This window comes from Polypterus senegalus, chromosome 1 (assembly GCF_016835505.1).
Source record: "Polypterus senegalus isolate Bchr_013 chromosome 1, ASM1683550v1, whole genome shotgun sequence".
In the NCBI taxonomy this organism is placed as follows: Eukaryota; Metazoa; Chordata; class Cladistia; order Polypteriformes; family Polypteridae; genus Polypterus; species Polypterus senegalus.
The window spans coordinates 86624723-86645534 of NC_053154.1; the positions used below are offsets into that span (position 1 = coordinate 86624723).

The 20812-nt window shown below is 37.1% G+C and overlaps 1 protein-coding gene across 2 annotated transcripts in view; it reads right to left on the minus strand.

Moving 5' to 3' along the window:
• The window catches only part of gatad2b (GATA zinc finger domain containing 2B), a 277061-nt gene that overhangs the window by 219769 nt on the left and 36480 nt on the right, over positions 1-20812 (minus strand). The window contains exon 1 of one of the 2 annotated variants that reach the window (XM_039752806.1): positions 5693-5811. The exons of the other annotated variant lie outside the window; for it this stretch is intronic. The gene's annotated coding sequence lies outside the window, so the exon portion shown is untranslated. Of the gene's footprint in view, positions 1-5692; positions 5812-20812 lie in introns of those variants that run through there. 2 annotated transcript variants of the gene reach the window in all.

The window sequence follows — 20812 nt, forward strand, 5'->3', positions numbered from 1 at the left end:
CAGTAGGAGAGGAAAAAACCCACTACGTTGTTAAGTGGTCTGACGGTAAGTTCTACTAATGAAAACAACAAGCTAACCATTCAAAATTACGAAAAGGCTGATCATGGAACTAAGTGCAAAAGCAGATCAGTAAAATACTGCAGCTTCCCATAGCATATCTGGAGAAAAACAATGCCAAAATTATTGCAGGTAAAACAAACAACCATTGTTTGACAAACAGATGTCAATTTTAGCTTTTGAAGAAGACCTTTTTTTATCTAAATTTGAATTGTATTCAAATAGTGACCTTCAATCTGACAGCCTTTATATAAGCTTAATTATTTTTTTTACGCCTCCTCCAATCTCGCATCAGTTTCTCAGGCACATTGAAGTTTGTTGCAGCAGTGCAGTAACCAATTTCTTTTGCTACTTCAATGACGTTTAATTTAAAACAAGCTCCATATTTTATTCTGATGAAACGCTCTATCGCAGATAAGGGATGCTCTTATGATAAAGGTGTATGAGGGTGTGAGATACAAAAAACACAAATCAGTGTAAAAGTTGCATTGGAATAGTTCGGGTATTACCATGTGGTCACGTAGGCACAATACATTTATATAAAAAAAAAAAATAAAAAAAAAATGCAGTATGATCCATGATTACTCGGTGGGTGTTAGCATATCATAATTCCTTGAACCAATGGCGTGAGTTTTCTGCATTTGAGTTATATGACCAACATTATAAAATATCAGTATATTATACGTTAAAATCAACTCATCCGCGAGTACATATGGTAGTTAGAAAGCATTATTTTAATTTAATTTTAGTATTTTATGGACACTCCTGTAGCATTTTAAAGGAGAACATAAGGCTCCTATATATTTAATTACGTTGTCCATGTAAAAAGTTTTCTAAAGGATATTAAAAAAATTTTAAAATTAGAGTCAACGAATTCAGTAACTTAAAAGTGGTAACTGGCATCAGCCCTAAAAAAACCTGATTAGAGTATCCCTACTTTTACTTATCAAATAGGAGTTTCATTAAATTATAAGCCAAACTACACCATGCTCCATCTACAGCTTGTTATAGAGCAGTCTAAGAAGTGATGCTTAGTTGCCGTGGTTACTAAGTGTGACTTGCCCTAATCTTTTTTGACAGAAATGAATACCTCATTTGCATCATTCACAATATGTGTGTCCAAAACAAATCCCAAATTTTAATTCTTATTTATTTTGTCTTTTTTCTCTTTCATCATCACGTAAAGCACTTTGACCTATATCATTTGTATGAAAATGTGCTATATAAATAAATGTTGTTGTTGTTATCACCCACCAAACTTTGGAGCTTCAGTACAGTACATTAATGGCATGTGAGAAAAGTTTTAACGTTTCCTTATCAGCCATTTAATCATCCAATTAATGCCCAATGTAACTGGAAAGCATAAAGTGAACTTTAAATAATATATTTTATTTAGCAGTTACAATACTAATTTAGGTTAAAAATTATTCAATGTTGAAGTTATCTTAAATTAGCTAATTTCACTGATGAGCGATATCTCAGCTGTTTTGCAAGATGGCGAGCCAGATAGCTCACCTTTAAGAAGTCAGGTCTATGAAGTACAGTCATGTATCGATTTATGGCTCTATTTGGGATCAGCCATTTGGCTGTATGTTGCACAAGTATGTACAAAGTGTATAGGTCATTGTAACGGAGGCTCTGGGGGATGGTCATAGATAGGTTGACATGGAGTAACAAAAACTGTCCTTCAAGCCTCTGCATCCTCGCACCCGGTACACGTAAGGCAGTGCTTCTCAACCCCTGGATTGCTCCACAAATGGCTGGTAAGTTGCTGTCGCCAGTTCACGAGTGGGTCATGGTGGGTTGCCTAAGAGATCAATAGCGCTGTATGATGTTTCCCTATTTTCAATTGAGCCTCTTTCACCAAAGGGTACCCCCAATCGCACTCGTTTCACCAATGACGTGGTTTGCAATAGTTACTAGTGGGTCATCAATGAATTTAAAAGGCAAAACTGAGACCTAGGACCATAAAGGTCAAGAAACACTGGTGTAAGGAAGGCAAAGCTGGCTGAATACATAAGAAATAATCACGTGGAGCAGCACCGATGAAAGCAAACCTTAATGGGCTCTCTAACAGTTAGAAAACACATCATTATAAGTATTTCACAGGGTCTCATAAAAAAGATTTATTACTGTGGCATTATTTATCCTACTGTTTTCCTATGGCCCTTGGCCTTAAGTGTGAATCATCTAAATTCGGTCGGCTGTAAATCTGCGTATGACTGTACTGCATAACATGGTTCGGTCAGCTACTATTTTTGAGTTTGATAATACAGGGTATTCAATAAATAACTTTCAAACTATAAGATTAATTTCAGCATTTGCAAATTTATTTTCTGTGCTGATCTTATTAACAATGATGTTCAATAGTGTAGTTTCTAGATTTCTCACTTCATAGCCAAACAAGCAACAGAAGTTTCATGGTAGTCATAAAATTGTCCAAGATGTTTTATTTGTAGATTTTTTTCTGTACACCATGAAAACATTTTGAGACAGGTTGTGGTCAACTCATGAATGCTTATACTCCCACAATTATGTTAATTTACAGCCCACTGTTGGTTTGATTTACTGAATACTGTGATTTAACTTTTTTCTGCTTGCTCTTATAGTCACATGACAGACACCTAAGATAGTGGAAATTCACTCAAAAAATGGAGTGGGGTGAAGCTCTGTTTAAATCATTTTCATTTAACACAGAAATTAGACAAAACCATTAAAAAAAGTTCTTTCCTTTAACAACTGGAAAAGTGATTTTAAAAAAACAAACAAAAAACACACAGCTTGTCTGGCCACTGTTCGACTAGTTCCTCAATAGTTTTACTATCCAACACAAACTTGACTTGCCCCAACAATAATTAACGCTGCACTGTTTGTTAGGCTTCAAGAATCTGTAATATTCAAATTGAAAGGAACTGAAAGAAACTTTATATGTCAATTGTCTCATTTGTTCTTATAAATTAATTTTCATATTGCTATAGTGAACTAATAACATGCTTTTCATAGCGAATAATCACCATGATCTCTTGATGCTCTGACAATAAAATTTGTTTTACACTTGTCAGATACCGTGTACCGAGTAAAATACCAATAACACTACCAAAAGGACATCTTTATTTAAAGATCACTTTTATCTAAAGCATCCTAAAAATAAAACTATAATTTCCATATTTTAGATAGTCTTGCTTAAGTTCACGAAGTCAGTGGTGGGGCTAGTTTAAATTGAAATATGGACAGCACTACATTTATCACTAGTTATGTAACTAGTTCTCCAAAACTGGATATGTACCATACTCTAAAATTATAGAAAAAAAAATACTGAGGCAGCAGTACAAAGGAGTGAATGAATGCCCTGATTATGCTTAACTCAAAGAGACAGTAATATAACTGAAAATATCTGGAGGAACACAAAGCAATGCTCACCAAAAGTGCAGTAGTGAGTGAAGACTGTGTGATGCATCAGAGTGTTTGTTGTATAATAAATAAATAAATATCCTATTACATTAAACATTGTCAAACTAATGGTGAAATTAAGCTGCTTTATAAAAATTTGTATTTTTTCCACTTGCAGTAAAAATCTTGGGAACCCCAAGTAAAATTTTTTATCGTTTTTCAGCTATACCTTACTGCTCCAGCAAAAGTGTGCCACTGCCACTGCCAACGAGGATGCAGACAGCAGGAAAAGCTTCTGTCATGCTGGATGTTTTACCCAAATTAGCACAACTGTGTCCGTTAGTAATGGAAGTTAAAAAAAAAAGCTCAGCATTATAACATCATTCATGATTGGCTCCTGTGGCTGCCATATTGATTCCAACTTCTCATAACCCTGTACTATTAAAAAAAAGCTCAAAAAAGGATGGTTAGATTATCTTTAATCCATCCATACATGTATTTTTAAAACTCACTTAGGGTTTGTTATCTGGTTTAATTTTTCTGCGTTTTGCAACCCTTCACATATAGTATATAGCATAGAAATACCTAGCGCATGAAATAGATGTAAACAGTAAAATAATGCACATCCAAATTTTATCTATGCTATTCTGAATGAAGTACTGTAGAGCAAGTTACTTAATCCTACATGGTACTCAGTCCTAGGTTGCATCCTGAATATGTACAACAAACCATGAGCCTTTTATTACATGCCTGTAAAATGTTTCAGGATGCTGTTCACTGCACATAACTTTTAAAATGGGACATAGCATCATGCATGTCAAAAGCATCTTGCTTTATTCAGAGCTGGTTATTAAACACTGAACACATGATATTTTGATCACATGGGTCTTGAGGATACATAAAAGCATAGCAACTTTGTATGTGTATTCAATTAACCCTGTAGGGTGCATTAGTGTGCCTTGCAAAGAATTTGCACTCAAGGTTGGCAGCATAGTGCTCCTGAGGCCCTACAAATGGACTATGTGAAAAAATGGAATGGTGGGGCAACAGTTAGGGATAGAGACCTCGATTCAAAACCTGTTTGCATGGAATTTACAAACTCTCACCTTGTCAGTGTTTGCCATGTGTGTAAAGTTAGTACACACTCAGCTTGTCAATGTTGATTTTCACTCCTAAATCCCAAAGAGACAAGTATTCAAGTAAATTGAAAAGTCCAAATTATTGCTGTAGGACTGAGCACAAGTGTGTACAAGAATGCCCTGCAAAAGACCAGTGCCCCACTGCCTTGCAGCTGACTTTGCCACAATAGACTCTAATCCACAAAACCATAAAACAGATTAAGCACATTCAAACACTGAAGGAGAGGTTTGAGAAAACCAATGATAAAACCTCATTCAATGAAATGTGCAGTGAATTCTCAGTACAAAATTAATCAATAAAAACTGACAGCTCTGTATACCTCGTTAATGAATTTTTTACTTGATTAAAACATCTTCCACTGCATATTTTCACACGTGTTTAACACACATGTTCAACATTAACAACGTTTTCCTTCACTGGATCAGTGTGAAGCCCGACCCATCATGCAAAGCGGTCGAAAGCACAGGCGTATTATTTCAAGTTCACAAGATACGAGGAAAGAGGTTTACAGTAAGACTCGGCCTCGACGGCAGCTCTGTCGTGAGGGGGATGGGGGTGATTCCCTACTTTCCAAATATAAAGACTAAATTGAGAAGGCTGGAAACTTTACATTTGGCACAATCATACGTTTGCAAAAGGTAACTTTCAATCCTGCCGCGCGATGTCTGCAAAGGATTTGCGACAATCGGCGCTCTCGGTATGTCAACGCGTTTTAAAAACGGCCATCATTTCTTCTCTCAAACAAAGCAGGGTGATGTCACGGCTCAGTTTCTTAGATGTGCTCATAACCCTCTTACACGCTCACGCTGACGTCGACGTTGAAATACAACATCTGACGGACTATCCACTGTGGACAACAATAGTATTCACCCATTTTTATAGCGTCAAACAGTGTCTACTTGTAAAACCGCTATCTTACTGGGATGCAAGCAGCTGCAATCGTACACATTAAAGGAAGGACCAGACAGCGCGTCACCAGTGCGCCGTTACAATCGGAACACCCGAGTTCCGGGACCATTTTCCTCGGTCGTCTTGGGCCGACACTACAACACACAGCCGCGGTGCCTACTTCAGCCCCGCGGCGGCTGGGCCGCATGTTGCTCACCTGGCTGGCGTCACCCGTGCTCCTCAAGCTCCGGCTTTCTGCTCTGTCTTCCTCCAAACCGAAGCGCAGCCGCAACTACCGGCTGCGAGGCGATGCGGTGACACACAGCCTGTGATTGGGCCCCGGCTAGCATTCGCCTGCTCTCCGCCCCCGACCGCGGCCACGCAGGCGGGTTATTGGTCGGCGGCGCGGGGGGGTGGGGGAGTGAGGGGGCGTGCGCGGTGTTGTCTGTCTAGAGGGGAGGATCCACGGAAAGACAGAGCGATGGCAGCTAAATGGGTTATTATGCCGTCGTCCTGGCAGCTTCGTCGTAGCTTGCCGGCCGGCCATGTTGTAACGTTTCATTTCACTAAAAGCATCTTTAGGGACGATTGACAAAATAAGCTGTAGTACATTAAAACAAAGAGTAAACAGTTCTTTCCATTAAGTAGTGAAAGGCAAGGTGGGCTTTTCTCAATGCCGCTATAAATAAGACTACTGTACTATGAAGTGGTCTTTGATTTTTTTTTTTGTTTATATTAAAGACACACCTTGAATCTGTGCCAAGTGAGGGATTGCTATTTACAGTTTACGTGGAGCTGAGTGAAGAAAGAGCAGAAGCAACTTTGCACATCCAGTTATCGACCTACACTGGAAAAATGCAAGGAGTTTCATTCACATAATTTTCTAAAATCATCTTTATGCTTAAAACGGCATATAGGATAAGTTTCTCAATTCAGAAAATTCATTTAAGGTGATTGGTGATTAACAGCAGCCTAGAGTTCCTCCCACACTTTCCTAAAACAAGTACGTGTCCCAGATTGACCAATTCAGCCAGCATACACCCTGATGACATAGCTGCTTAAAAAAAATGTAAAATATGGTTCTTCCTACAAAAATTTAACTAACAAATCAAGTAAAAGCATAAAGTGGAGTGCTACTGACTAACACGTTACTTAACCCATGATAGACTTGGCATAAAGGAAGAATATATGCATGAACAGAGCTGGCACTCATGCACCGCGAAGGAGGCTGACCAGTTCTGTTACACCTCAAGTCTGGAGATAGACAATTTGTATTGTCAATGTGTGGCTGATGAGACAGAGAGACACACAGGTCAAAGACAATTTACTCTTCATGTTTACCTAGAGAAATGTCCTATGCAACTCTAGTAAAGTTAAAGTAGCGCACTGCCAGACTGGCAATGGAGTTCTTTATGGCCTGCTAGAAAACAAGGGACACAAAGTCATGATTACAATACTTTGATCTGATTAATTTTTACCTTATATTAGCTACTTACATGGCTTCCCCAGGAAAATTTAATAAGACAATGGGCCTCAGTTACAGTGCTGTCAGTTAATATATTCAAAGTACTATGTAACTAAGTACTTGGTACTTTTCTGTATGCAGTTTTTTTTTAACTAAGGGCTAATATTATTGTGAAGACTTTGGAGCTAGGACTCCAAACCATGAAGTTTGTAGGATCAGATCCTGCTGCTAACATTGTGTCATAATAAGCAAGTCACTTCACTGGCTGTGCTTCAATTGAAAAAACAAAATAAATGTGATCAATTTTCTCCAAAGTGTTTAAACATTTGACATACGAGTGTCAGCCAAACAAGAAATATTATTACTCTTAAAAATGCTGTATACAATTGTCCTTGAGTAAAATGTTCCTACGTTAGATCAATTTCTGCTTTCCCACTAATCAAACGAGACAGCATTTTAAAAGTTTAAGCCACACATTAAAGTTAGAGGTAAAAACTACTTTAGCATTAGATTTACTACCTGTTTAGTTTTATGTCTTCTGCACAAGGATGACATTTCTTAGAAATGGTTTATTGAAAATTTTGAAACAGTTTTGTGTTTTTAATTTAACCTTTTTCTATATTATCTTCTAAGATTGCTTTCCTTTTATTTATACTATTATGATTTTAATGGCTCAACTAAATTAGGCTTATTTTCACTTAAAATGTCTAACTATGTAAAGTGTAGGAAATTCAGGGATAAATTCAATTATTTTTTTACAGCACTCTTCACTGAGTACAAGCTGACAGCAATCACCCTTATTTACAAATATAATGTACGAACAGTAAATTATTAAACCATATAGAATCTAAATTTATATACATACACACAAAATATAGCAAAACATACAGTAAACAGAACAGATTTCAATGAATGACAATTCAACCATTTTAGAAATAGTTAGCACATTATAATCAGTAGCCTACTACACCGACCTTTGCACCTGTCTATGCGATCTGTGAATTAACTGCCTTAATTATATACTTTAGGTATAATTATGATTACAGCCACTAATCAGCAAGCCACAAGAGATGGCATACAATCCTGCAAAGGAGGCATTTTTTTCTTTATAGATATAGATGCATAAAATTGTTCAGTATTTTTTAATCCTGCAGGGTTTGGATAGAAATAAAAGGGATATGTCTTAAAAATAGAACTATATTTATTCTATGAGGAAATTTGGCTTTTTATAGACGCTCATTACATAAATACATTAATAAATAAATATACACACACACACTATGGTCTAGATAAACATCAGAATAACTAAAAAGAAAAAAAATCTTTAGTTGTCAACCACAGCCACAGTGGAGCATTAGGCAGGTGTATTGCAATTGGTATCAAGGAGCCCCAGTAATGTTTCTTGACACACTTCTTGTGATTTATTTGTTGGCTGAAAGTGTATCAGAGATAGGATGTGCAGCATTGTTCATAGTGGCCATCATTTTTGTTTTCATTCTCTCCTTCACTACTACCTCCAGGAGGACCAGAGTGCATTCCATAACTTATAGCCTGCCTTTTTAATTGGCTTGTTGATTTGGTGGCTTTTCAAATTAATGTTGCTGGCTCAGCACACAACAGCATAGAAAATCATTATAGAACATATAAAGGTTGTCATTGCCTCCATTAAATGAATGCAGTCTCCTCAGGAAAAAAGGATATGCTGCCCAATCTGATAATGTTCTGTGTTATGAGACCAGTCCAGCCTGTCACTGATGTAAACCCCGAAGTACTTGTAGCAATGCACAACCACTACACAGGCATCTTTGGTGTGGTGAAAGTCAATAACCAGTTTCTTGGTTTTGCCCTCTTATCAATACATCCCATAAGCGTAAAATCATCTGAGAATTTCTGCAAGTGGCATGACTGTTGTTATACTTATAGTCTGAATTTCATAGTGGGTTACTCTGGTCCTGCTTTTTGAGTTCCTGACCTTGTCATTATCTGTGATGAGATTGTACATTCTTTTATTCTTTTTGGTTTTGTCTGTTCACTGTTTCCTTCCTTGTTGCTAAAAATGCTTGTTAGGAGTACATGTTAGCTGTGGACTTGAGTGTCATCTCATCTAAGGCTAGCTTCTATCGTACCCAGTGCTGCCAAGATAGAAACTGGGCCATTCTAAATCTAGGTTGTAATAAGTAGGTTAAGAAATTGGATATATAGATGGATGTTTATAGGTGTCTGATGAAGTATACACTAATTTAAACACACCCAGGTTCAGTTTATCCTAATTTTCATTAAAGTTTTGTTAACTGTCAACAAAATTAGGACTTCTTAAAGAGTTCACTTCTTTCATTCTGAGATATCAACATAAATTACTATTTTGCTACAAGAGTTCCAATGTTTTTCTATAAATCGGTGAATATTTATATATTTTTTTTGTTTTAGATAGGTTTTTAGACTGCTTCTATAAACTTCCCATTTGAAGCAGTGACTGAGATCATGATCTAATTATCTGGGGCCTCATTAGCTTGCATATGGTCAAAAAGGGGCTCTGAATGAACATATGCAACTTCCCAAGCAAACGTCAGGACATATAAAAAAAACCTGACAGGGAATGTCCATATATTTATGACTACTCTGATCCATCCTTATGCAACATTTTTCAGAAACTGGAAATGATGACACCCTTGATCAAACAGGGAAATGCAGCCAAACCAGCTAAATGACAACACACATGTATAATTCATATAATCAAACCATTATTAGAATGTGCATCAATGTACAAACATATTACACCTCAGAGGCAATGAATATGATTTACAGACTATATTTTAGTTCCATTTTAAGAGGGCCAATGCTATATATTTGCACTGCAGAACTTTTGGGGTTTTTCATCAATTTACCTGTTATCACTTCTCAGGGAACTGGCCAAATGATCGGGAATATATCAGCCAAGCTTTACTCACTCCATCATGCCAGCTATGCTAGAAACCATTAAGTGACCGGCAATGCATTACATTCAGTTTTCGTATGGTGCGGGTGCACATACATAAAATGTAACAAGTTTTTTCCAACATAAAAAGCCAATTTGCAACAGAATCTTATTCCCTAAGCATAATCAGAGCAAATACCTGCATTCATATTGTAATAAGGGCACCTAGTGAAAATGAAGCTGTTCTTGTTAACTGTACGTGTTTATATACCATTAATGTAAAAGTCATCTATGATGCCATGATGGAGCTGGCAAACATCAACCAGCTCAGACGATGACACATTGTTCCTTTCCTGAACCCTTAGAATGCAGAGGAGAGGGGCTATAGCACCACTTATGACTTGCATGCTCAGTTGTGGAGCACAGCCAGATACTCTTGAATACAGGTGGCAGGTCTCAATGTGTCAAATGGGTGGCTGCTCTATTGGCCAATAAAATTCTGTAGCATCGAGACTGCATATGTATGAGGTTGATTAGCCTTAATCATATATAGATGTTTCAGAATAGCATTTCAGGTGTGTTCCCTTGTGTATATGTACAAGGTGATTGTGATTTATAAATGGTAAACTGCAAGTGTGCATGGACCAGGTTTTATTAATCTTTTTATTTGCCATAGGCATTTTTGGTGTGCACATATTTTCACAGTTCGATCCATAAAAAGTTTTATAAACGAGGCCCCCTCTTTGTGTCAACTATTAACTTCTCCCATGTGGCTTGGCGGTGTTCAGCTTGAAATATAGCAAGGATCAGAAAAGGATGGGTTTATCACAGGTGGGGTTAATGCTGTCATCTACAAATTGTTTAATTATCCCAGTATGACAGGTCAACATTTAAAGATAAAGCAAGTTACCTCATATATATGGCCAACCAGGAATGCCTAGCGCCTGCAATGTTCTCTTGTGCCCCTAGCTAAGCAAAAATTCCACAAAATGGTTGCTGTTCCATCACAAAGACTTTCAGTGGATAAGCAGCACTAGTGGGGTGGTATATGGGGTGGTTAGGTAGAATGCCTAGAGGGGGCTGGGCGGTCTCATGGCCAGGAACCCCTGCAGATTTCATTCTTTCTCCAGCTGTCTGGAGTTTTTTTTTGTTTTTTCTGTCCTCCCTGGCCATCGGACCTTACTTTTATTCTATGTTAATTAGTGTTCTTATTTTAATTCTTTCTTTGTCTTTTTTTCCCTTTCTTTATCATGTAAAGCACTTTGAGCTACACTATTTGTATGAAAATGTGCTATATAAATAAATGTTGTTGTTGTTATAGCTGCAGTGACTACTGAACTACAAAACACACTTCTGCCTACACAACTTGTATCCAGAAAATACTGGTATTTTGTCAGTGATGAAATAATTCCACATCTGCGCAGCATGTAGTTTCTTATCCGTCCATTTCATGTGCTCCCCAGTACTAAAATGTTATAATTCGGATTAAATATAACAGCCTTCGTTTAAGAAACAACAGTTTGCTGCCTTACAGTGTTTAACTTAACATTTCCCAAGTTGTGTATGTCAATGATGAAACATAAAAATATAGAGTTAAAAGTCCAAAATATTTCTAAAAGATTAGCTAATGTCTATATGATATTCATCCTTAGTTATATATTACCTTTCTAGCAAGCGTTCATTTATATGTTTAAACATGGTATGCAGCAATGTTTTGGATACACTGTTTCATTGCATGCCTTTGAGGATAAATGGAAATTATTTTACTACAGGTTTTGATAATTGATAGATTTGTTATGTGATGCTGCTTCAAGAACTAGCTAATAACTTTTTCAAAACTGTTTTAACTTGAGCTGTCAAAAGCCCTATAAAGATATTTAATTTTACATATCATTTGATGCACTTTAACTGTTCTGTTTCATTATTTACTTGAGAATACACATACAAATAAATGTCATTAGACTGAAGAACTGGATTTTTTAATATTCAGAAAACAGGCAAAAAAAAACAATTAGATATACGTACTGTCGCCCTCTGTGCTCCATTCTGCGACTCTGTAACTAGAAAAGGCATGTGTATGCAAATTATACAATTTAGAAACATTACAAATGATGTACATATTAAAAACACTTACAATATACACATGTAGATATACTACAATTGGTGATTTGTGATGTAGTTAATTAAGAGATTTCTCTTTCTTAAATAAAACCGTCAATCAGAGAGAGACAAATTGTTTACTGATTGACTGACACTGATGTCAGCAAAGCAGACAAAGTTTTGAACGCAATGGACACTCAAAAATTAATAAACATAAAATAAATGTTTGGAAAAAACATGTTATTTGAGAAGTTTAATTGCTAAATTTCGGAGAAATAAACATGCTTCCTTTGCTACTATTTCAAATTAATATTGTCAGAAAATAAACGAGGTGATATACAGTATATGATGCTAATCTTCAATCCTTAAAGGTGCTTTAAGAACATAGCAATATTTTGTATATCATATTTTGGTTCAAAATAATCACAACATAAATTTCAGTCCATATAGCTTAGCCCAATGTGTATCAGCACCAATCAAAGAGGTCTAAGGAATTGTCTGCAGACCTCATAGACAGTATTGTGTCAAAGCACATATCTGGAGAAGGCTAAATTCTGCAGCACTGAAGGTTCCCAAGAGTACAGTGGTCTCCATAATTCCTAAATGGAAGAAATTTAGAGAAATTAGGACTCTACCTAGTGCTGGGCACCCAGGCAAACTGAGCAATTGGGGGAGAAGGTTCTTGCTAAGAGAGGTGACCAAAAACCAAATGCTCACTCTAATTGTGCTCTAGAGCAGTGTTTTTCAACCTTTTTTGGGCAAAGGCACACTTGTTTCATGAAAAAAATCACGAGGCACACCACCAGTAGAAAATGTTAAAAAATTTAACTCTGTGCCTATATTGACTATATATAAAGTAATTCTCTTGAATAGGAATCAAATAAACACAAAGAAAGTATTTTATAATTACTTTATTATGAAATATTAAGTAAACAAAATAGTGAAAAATTATAAAATTCAGTGCGCAACCTGGGCCTGTTTGGCTGAACACAAAGCTGATATTCTGGCTGGAATCGAAGAAAGACACACACGTAGCTCTTCGTCAACAGCTCTCAGTCTCTCTCTGTATTTGGTTTTTATAGCAATCATGCTTGAAAAGCTAATCTCACACAGATATGTAGTGGAAAATGGGAGCAATGTCAAAATAGCTTTATTTGCCAGAAGGGGGAACTCCTTGGCGGTATCCAACCAAAAACTGTCCAAAGGTAGATCAGCAAATCTTAGCTTGAAACCACGATTTTGTCTCAGTTCAGTTAGTTCCTCCTGCTCCTGTAAAGTCATGTCCTTTCCACCAACTGATGCTGAGCTATAAGGGTCCCTAACCCAGTCAAGGCATTCAGTGGAGACTGAAGAGAAATAAAATGACAACTTCTCCTCAAGAGTTTTTAAATGTTTAACTGTTATCTCACACAGTGCAGCAGTGTGAACACCTTGCCATTGCTTGGTGAGTGTGAACATTTCAAGATTGCCACTTTCCACGTGTTGATGCCAGAGTTGCACCTTTGAACAGAATCCATTTATTTTATCTGTACTTGTAAGCAGGTTTTCACTTCGGCCTTGCATTCATGTGTTCAGTTCATTCAGATGATAAAATATATCTGCCAGGTATGCCAGCCTTACACACCACTCATCACTTGCAAGCTGCTTTGCGTAATCTGACCTCTCATTTGTCAGAAACACTTTAAGTTCCTCCGCAGCTCATACACACGAACCAAGACCTTGCCACGCGACAACCACGGACCTCCGTATGCAACAGCAAGGTTTTATGCTTCGCTCCCATCTCCTCACACAAAGCTAAAAATATGCGACTTTTCACGGGTCGTGACTTTATAAAGTTTACCATGCGCACAACATCATCCAACACATGAACTAGGGCTGCTGGTAAAGTCTTGGCTACGAGGGCCTCGCGGTGTAAAAAACAATGCGTAACAATCACATCTGGATTTCTTTCCTTCACTCTGCTTACAAAGCCTTTGTGCGCCCGACCATGGCTGCAGCTCCATCGGTGCAGACACTTGTGCAGTATTCCCACTTAAGTCCTCCTTGTTCAAGGTATTCTGATGTGACCCGAAAAATTTCTTCTCCTGTTGTTTTGTCTGGCAATGCCTTGCAAAAAAGAAGTTTTCTCTAATTGCATCACCATCAACAAAACGCACATTGGCCAAGAGTTGAGCATGTCCACTGATATCAGTAGACTCGTCAAGTTGCAATGCAAATTTCTCACTGATATGGATCTTTTCCAAAACCACACTTTTGATGTCTGCAGACATGTCATTAATACGTCTGGAAATTGTGTTGTCTGAGAGAGGGACTTTGGCTATTTCCTTAGCTGCTTCAGGTCCGAGCATCTCCTCTACAATAGCTTTGCAGGCAGGAAGTATTAATGTCTCTGCCACAGTGTGCGACTTTTTTGACTTGGCTATAAGTTCAGCAACTTGATAGCTAGCTTTAAGAGCTCTTTCATTTACCTTTGTGGTTTTTCTCATGAAAGTTGCCTGTTTCTCCATGTTGTCACGCAGGCGAATAAAATAGTACGCATTCTTGTTTTGAAGCAAAGAATGTTTCGTTTGGAGATGGCGTTTAAGTTTGCTTGGGACCATAGCACTGTTAGCTAGCTTTTCACCACACACCACGCACAGTGGAGTTGGTTTGTTTGTATCTCCAGTGCAAGTAAATCCAACTGAAATATAGCTTTCGCTATATTGCCTTGCGCCAGAGAATTTGCTTGCGTTAACCATCTTTGCTTTCTTTTGACCCCCACTCATACTTGGGCTCTCATCTGCCTCCAAATTTTGTTCAGAGTCCAGTTCTTTCCTTTTCAAAAACTTGACCATCACTGCAGTATCTCACTGTCACTGACAGCTCCAGATGACAGCTCTGTCTGTGCATGGGCCTGGCCCCTGGTGGATCGGGTCTGTCGGGGCAGGGCCTGGGCAGTTGCTCCCCCCGGTCGGGTTGTGCCAGGACAAGATAGTGCTGCCTCTCCTCTCTGGTTGCTCCGCCCTCCTGGATCCGATGCCGGATGACGTCACAGGCAGTGACGATTTCCGGGCATCAGGGAACCAGGAAGTGGAAGGTGTCCCAGAGGGGACCGGGGGAGTCTAGGCGTGAATTTCAAAAAACACAAAAAAAACACAGTCTGTCTCAGTGTCTTGTCTTGTCTGCACCTACGGCACACCAGGCAACATCTTGCGGCACAGCGGTTGAAAAACGCTGCTCTAGAGAACCTGTGAGGAGATGGGAAAAAGTTTTCAAAAGGACATCAAATCTCTACAACACTCCACTGATCTGGGCTTTATGACAGAATGGTAACACGGGGCCTCTCTTCAGTAAAAGACACATGAAAGCCTCTAAAGGACTCTCAGACTGTGAGACCCAACATTCGGAGGTCTGATGACGCCAAGGTTGAAATATTTGGCTTCAATTCTAAGAGTCAAGGAGGAAACCAGGCAGAGCTCATCACTGTCCTAATATCAGTGCTAGAGATGGCAATATCAGTGGTGTGGGATTGTTTTTCAGCAGCAAAGACTACAAATAGAACAAGGTACACAGATTTCCTTAACAAAACCTGTTGCAGAGCACTCTGGACCTCAGAGAGGGCTGAAGGTTCATCTTACAACAGGACAAGGACCTTAGGCACAAAGCAAAGACAATACAGAAGTGGTGTAGGGACAACTCTGTTAATGTCCTTAAGACCACCAGCCAGAGCCTAGACTTGAACTGAATCAAATATCTCTGAAGAGACCTGAAAAATAGGTGATCAACAACAATCTCCATCTAACCTGACAGAACTTGAAACAATCTGCTGATAAAAATGGGAGAAAATACAATCCAGGTGTGTGAAGCTTGCTGCATCATTCCCAATAAGACTCCTGGTTGTGATCACTGCCCAAGGTGCCTCACTGTGATACTTCATTTTTTTTATTTCTAATAAACGTGCAAAAAAAAAATCTGTTTTCGTTGTATCATTTTGGGGTATTAAGTGTTGCTTAATGAAGGGAAAAATGTATTTAAATGAGGATGAGGCTTCAACATAACAAAATGTGAGTAAAGGGGTCTGAATACTTTTTGAATACACTCTAAAATAACAAATGTCTCTAAAAAAGAAAACTGCTATAAGCAATAATAGATTATCTTGAAGAATGACAATATATTAAAAAGTAGTTGATATGAAAAGAACAGTGGCATCAAAAATAAAGTTTGAAAGTTGCAACTCTTGCAAAGAAAGCAAATGCAATGGAAAATGCAGATCACAGATTGAAGATTATGCTGAAGGTAATAGTTCAGAATACTAGAAAAAAATACTGGCTATAATGTAACATTCTCCAAACTCCTTAATGCAATTCAGCGTTGTGGTAGGCTAGATTTTATTGTGGCTGCACTGGACATCAGGCAGAACTAAGCCCTGGTCAGGGAGTCTATCAATCCCATTACACTCATGAAAACACATGGTCAGTTTGGACATGCTGAGTAACCTAAACTGCACAGCTTTGAAGATGCAACAGGAAAACTGGATTTAACTATAGGACAACTCATGTAGTCACAATAAGAATGTGCAGTCTGCACACTAACAATGACTGGTGGTAGGATTTAAATTTAGAATGCCTGATCTGTGAAGCACAACTGCTAACCACTTCACCAACATACCACCCAACTACTTCATTAGTAAAAGACAATTTGAGTTCAGAAAAACAGGCAACGCAAGAGGAAGACTACTTGTAATGAGCACTACTTGAATTAAGTGACTATGACAGACTGTTTGAATATTTTATGGAATGGGCAATAATGTTTTAAGCCACGAAAAAAGATGCTGTGTATGACAAGGTTAATTGATTTCACCATTGGCTTTCTTGTTAAGCTCAGAAATGGTGATTAATAAGATGACAGATGCTTCTAAGAAGGAGTAATTGCCAAACTTTAATGTCAGGACAATACTCAAGAGCCACTTTCCTATGAAAACCAGGAAGCAGATTCAGGCTGATATCAGGACTTCAATTGTTTTTTCATTATAGTAATAAATGCAAAAGAAGGTGTTATAACAATACACAAGTGACAGATACATTTTTATTTAAAATATGTTAGGAATTCCTTTTGCTCTTTTGCCTAATTTTTCCCTTGTCGTCCTTTAATTATTATTTGTCTGTCTTCTTTCTTGTTATAAATCAATTTTGTAAGTTATGTGCTCTTGTCATTTTGTTTTACACATAAAAGAAAGTATTGCAACAAAAATAAAATTGATTAAAACAGCCAAAGTCAGTATTTGAAAATCCCACAAAGATACATAATGTATTGACTACAGAGCTTCGATTCTGCTGTCCGTGTGATTGCATAGACTAAATGCAATTAGAGATCAAAACATCACCATGGCCATATTGAAGATACTACAATTGGTATTGGTTTCACAAGTCAAATAGGAAAGAAAGTAAACTATGAAATATCACAACTAATTCCAGGAACTTTACATAGTGAGAATTAAAACAAATGTTTTCTAACTCTGTGAGGTTCCCAGTGCTAGTGGAAAAACAGTACAAAATGGAGTAGATCTAAAATAATTTTCAACAAAGAAGCATGACATGAATATGAATGTGAAGATAGCACAAGATGAACTAAGAAAAGATTGCATAAAGTTAAAGACATAGAAGAATGTTGGGCAGGAAAAGTAGTTTACAAACTTGTATTCAGAAAAATGTGTTATACAGTACAAAGACTAGATTAAGATCAGCAACAAAATGTCAAAAGACTGGAGAGTGCGATAATTACTAGTGAATGCCATTTCAGGCCATAAGAAATCGCTTAAGATGAGAAAAGTGAAAGAGATGAAACATGGCATGAGGAATAATGAGTTAAGAAATATACTATAGAGATAAATCACCCTTGTCAACATTAGTGGCAAAGCATTCAAAATAATGAACTTGAAAAATTCACTATTCCTACCATGAGAAAGAAAGCAAATGCATTTGTATCACTGCTGATATAGTTACTTTATAAAAATGGCATGCTCCTGAATTTATTTTTAGGAACTTTATTCTGAGGTAAGCAGTAAGCCCACAACATATTCAAATATAAGAAAAAAATGTGTCAACTCATTGCTCATATTGTTGTAGTACCTGATCTGTAGAGGTCAGCAACTATAAAATTTCAAAGAAGACAATGTTTTAAGTTACTAGACATGTGTCTACAAGATGCTAAACTTCTACCTTCTTCTCCCATTTTGGATGTCCAGTCACTACAACACTGTAATATATGTGAGGAAAAAATTTCTAGATTTCTAAATTCAGTATGCTTTACAAAGCAATACAATTATTTTAGAACTGTCTACAGTATGTTTAAAATATTATTTTAAATTTGTTATTTGACATTAAACATAACTCCATTAACTGTATGTTCCAAAATAATGTTTATTTTAATCTGATTTTATTTGTACATAGTCTTCCTCAAAAAAAAAAAAACTACATATGTAATTGTACACAGTTAAATATTAAAGAAGTAAGGGGACATTGGATACAAATAATACATCTAAGAATATCTTAATCCACTTATTGCAGTTCAGTTCAGGAATACAGGAATAAGAAAATAAATACAAATAGGTTCAGATTTGCACATTTATTTTCTATATCTTCTTAATCTAATTTCAAGGTCAAGGGGTGGTCAGAACCTATCCTGTTATCCCTGAACACAAGATGTCTATGCTCTAGCATACATCAACTCTCACTCATATTGAGTCAATTGATCTATTCTGCAAGTGTTTTGAATGTGGGAGGATAGTAAGAGTGACTATAGAAAAAATAAAACACACACACACACACCATTCAAACCCCAGAAGTCTGTGAACATTCCACAGAGTTATGGTAGTAACACTGCTCGAGTTTAAAAGCTAAAGCTCTGTAGCTGTGAGGCAGAGATCCTAACTCTCAGCCACCATGCTACTAACAAGTAATAAGAATAATTTTTAAATGGTAAACATTTTAATATCAGGGCTTAGAAATAAGATGTTTACCTCATTGGACTTACTATAGTGATGCTCGAGGACACTGTACTTCTGTGCAGTGTTGGTTTGTGACAAGTAATGCCTCCATGCAGACTACAACCTTGGTCCTGTTGTTTGACAGAATGTTTGCTTTCACTTATTAAATTTGCCATCTCATTTTCAAAAAATATGAATTTTCTTTTCTTCATTAGGCAGATACAAATTTTCTTCCATACATCTCCAGGGCATTTTAAAATCAAATTTTTATTAAACCATGTTTAATAATTACATTAAAACATTTTTTAATTTGATCTTATTATCAGAGAGAAGAAACAGGAAATAAAAACACCCAATGAATATTAATTACTAGTGGATATTAATTAAAGGAAACAAAACAAAAAAGGGACAGCAGCTCAACAGTCAGCCTGCATATAGAAAATACTAAATCATGGGGCAACCAAGACTCATCTCTTTATCAATTCTAAATTGTTCAGCTGGATGACTTGTTGCTCTGTGATATGGAAAATTCTAAGAGGAATTATTTAAAGTAGAATGTCTTCCAGTGAGACAAAGCGAGGTAAGAGTCAGGTGATCTCCAGTGTGAGGCCAATAGTAGTCTTGCAGCAGCAACAGCTAGTGCGATTATCCTCTACAGCAGTACATCGAGGAGGACAGTGGAGAAATCCTGAAGAAGGAGAACCAGAGGCGACAACCAAAAATGAACAGAAAGAACTTGAGAGAGAGTGGAAAGTGACAGGTGTTTACTCCTTGCTCCGCAAAGCTTTCTGTAAAGAGACTACAGGTCTGGATTTGAAGATATGGAAACTGCAAAAGATTAAAGTGGGAGGCAAGAAGAGAGAGGAAATTCAACATATTCTAAACATACACCTCAGCTGGAAATAAAGAAAAAAGACGGAAGCAGGAAATGCAAACCTTAACTGCAAGGACTGAAACAACTAGAGTCCTGAATCATTGAAGTTGTCTCCTAATATGCAAATGACCCTTCAAAGCCATCTAGGGAAAATAATTGGCTTGCCACATATACTTAATGGTAGGTTTTTAAAGAGAGAGGGTATGGAGATGCATCTTGGAAGTGCTCCCAATAAATTTTAAACATGATGCCATGCCCGAAGTGCTTAAGCAATGAGGAGGCCTGTTTTAAGGGCAAAGGTTTTAATCTGCAAGACAGAGAGGAGTGTAACCAAAGAGGATGACAGAAGACACAGTTCTGCTCCATTCCAATCCAGAAAAGCGGATTTGATGTAGAACTGATCCATCGACAAATTGGACAGAGGGTATAGGCCCAGTGGTAAAACTCAAAGTCATATATATATATATATATATATATATATATATATATATATATATATATATATATATATATATATATATATATATATAGATAGATAGATAGATAGATAGATAGATAGATAGATAGATAGATAGATAGATAGATGAAAAACACCCTTCTCCAGTCACTAAATGCCCCACTAACATTTAAACTATTAAATCACACTGTTAAATGTGTGTCTACTATTGTGTTTACCTATCCTGTCTCTGCCTTGCCAAGTTACAATAAGGCAATAGTACAGGCAATAGAATCTGGAAATGCATTCCAGAGACCTTCTGCTTCTCCTAAAAGTAAAAGCAACACAATGGCAAAGTAGCAAACTAAAGTGGCACGTGGCACCCCAAAGGCTGATTTATGCATGAAAATCTAGCATGCCACTACTATTCACAAAAAAAAAAAAACTTTTAATGGAAGGATAACCAACACAAAAGCTATATCAACAACAATATAAAAATTTAAATTTTATGGTCAAATGTTTCAATAAAGTCATTCAGCTCTTTATGTCCTGGGTATCATGTTAATCTGCATCCAGAACTGTAT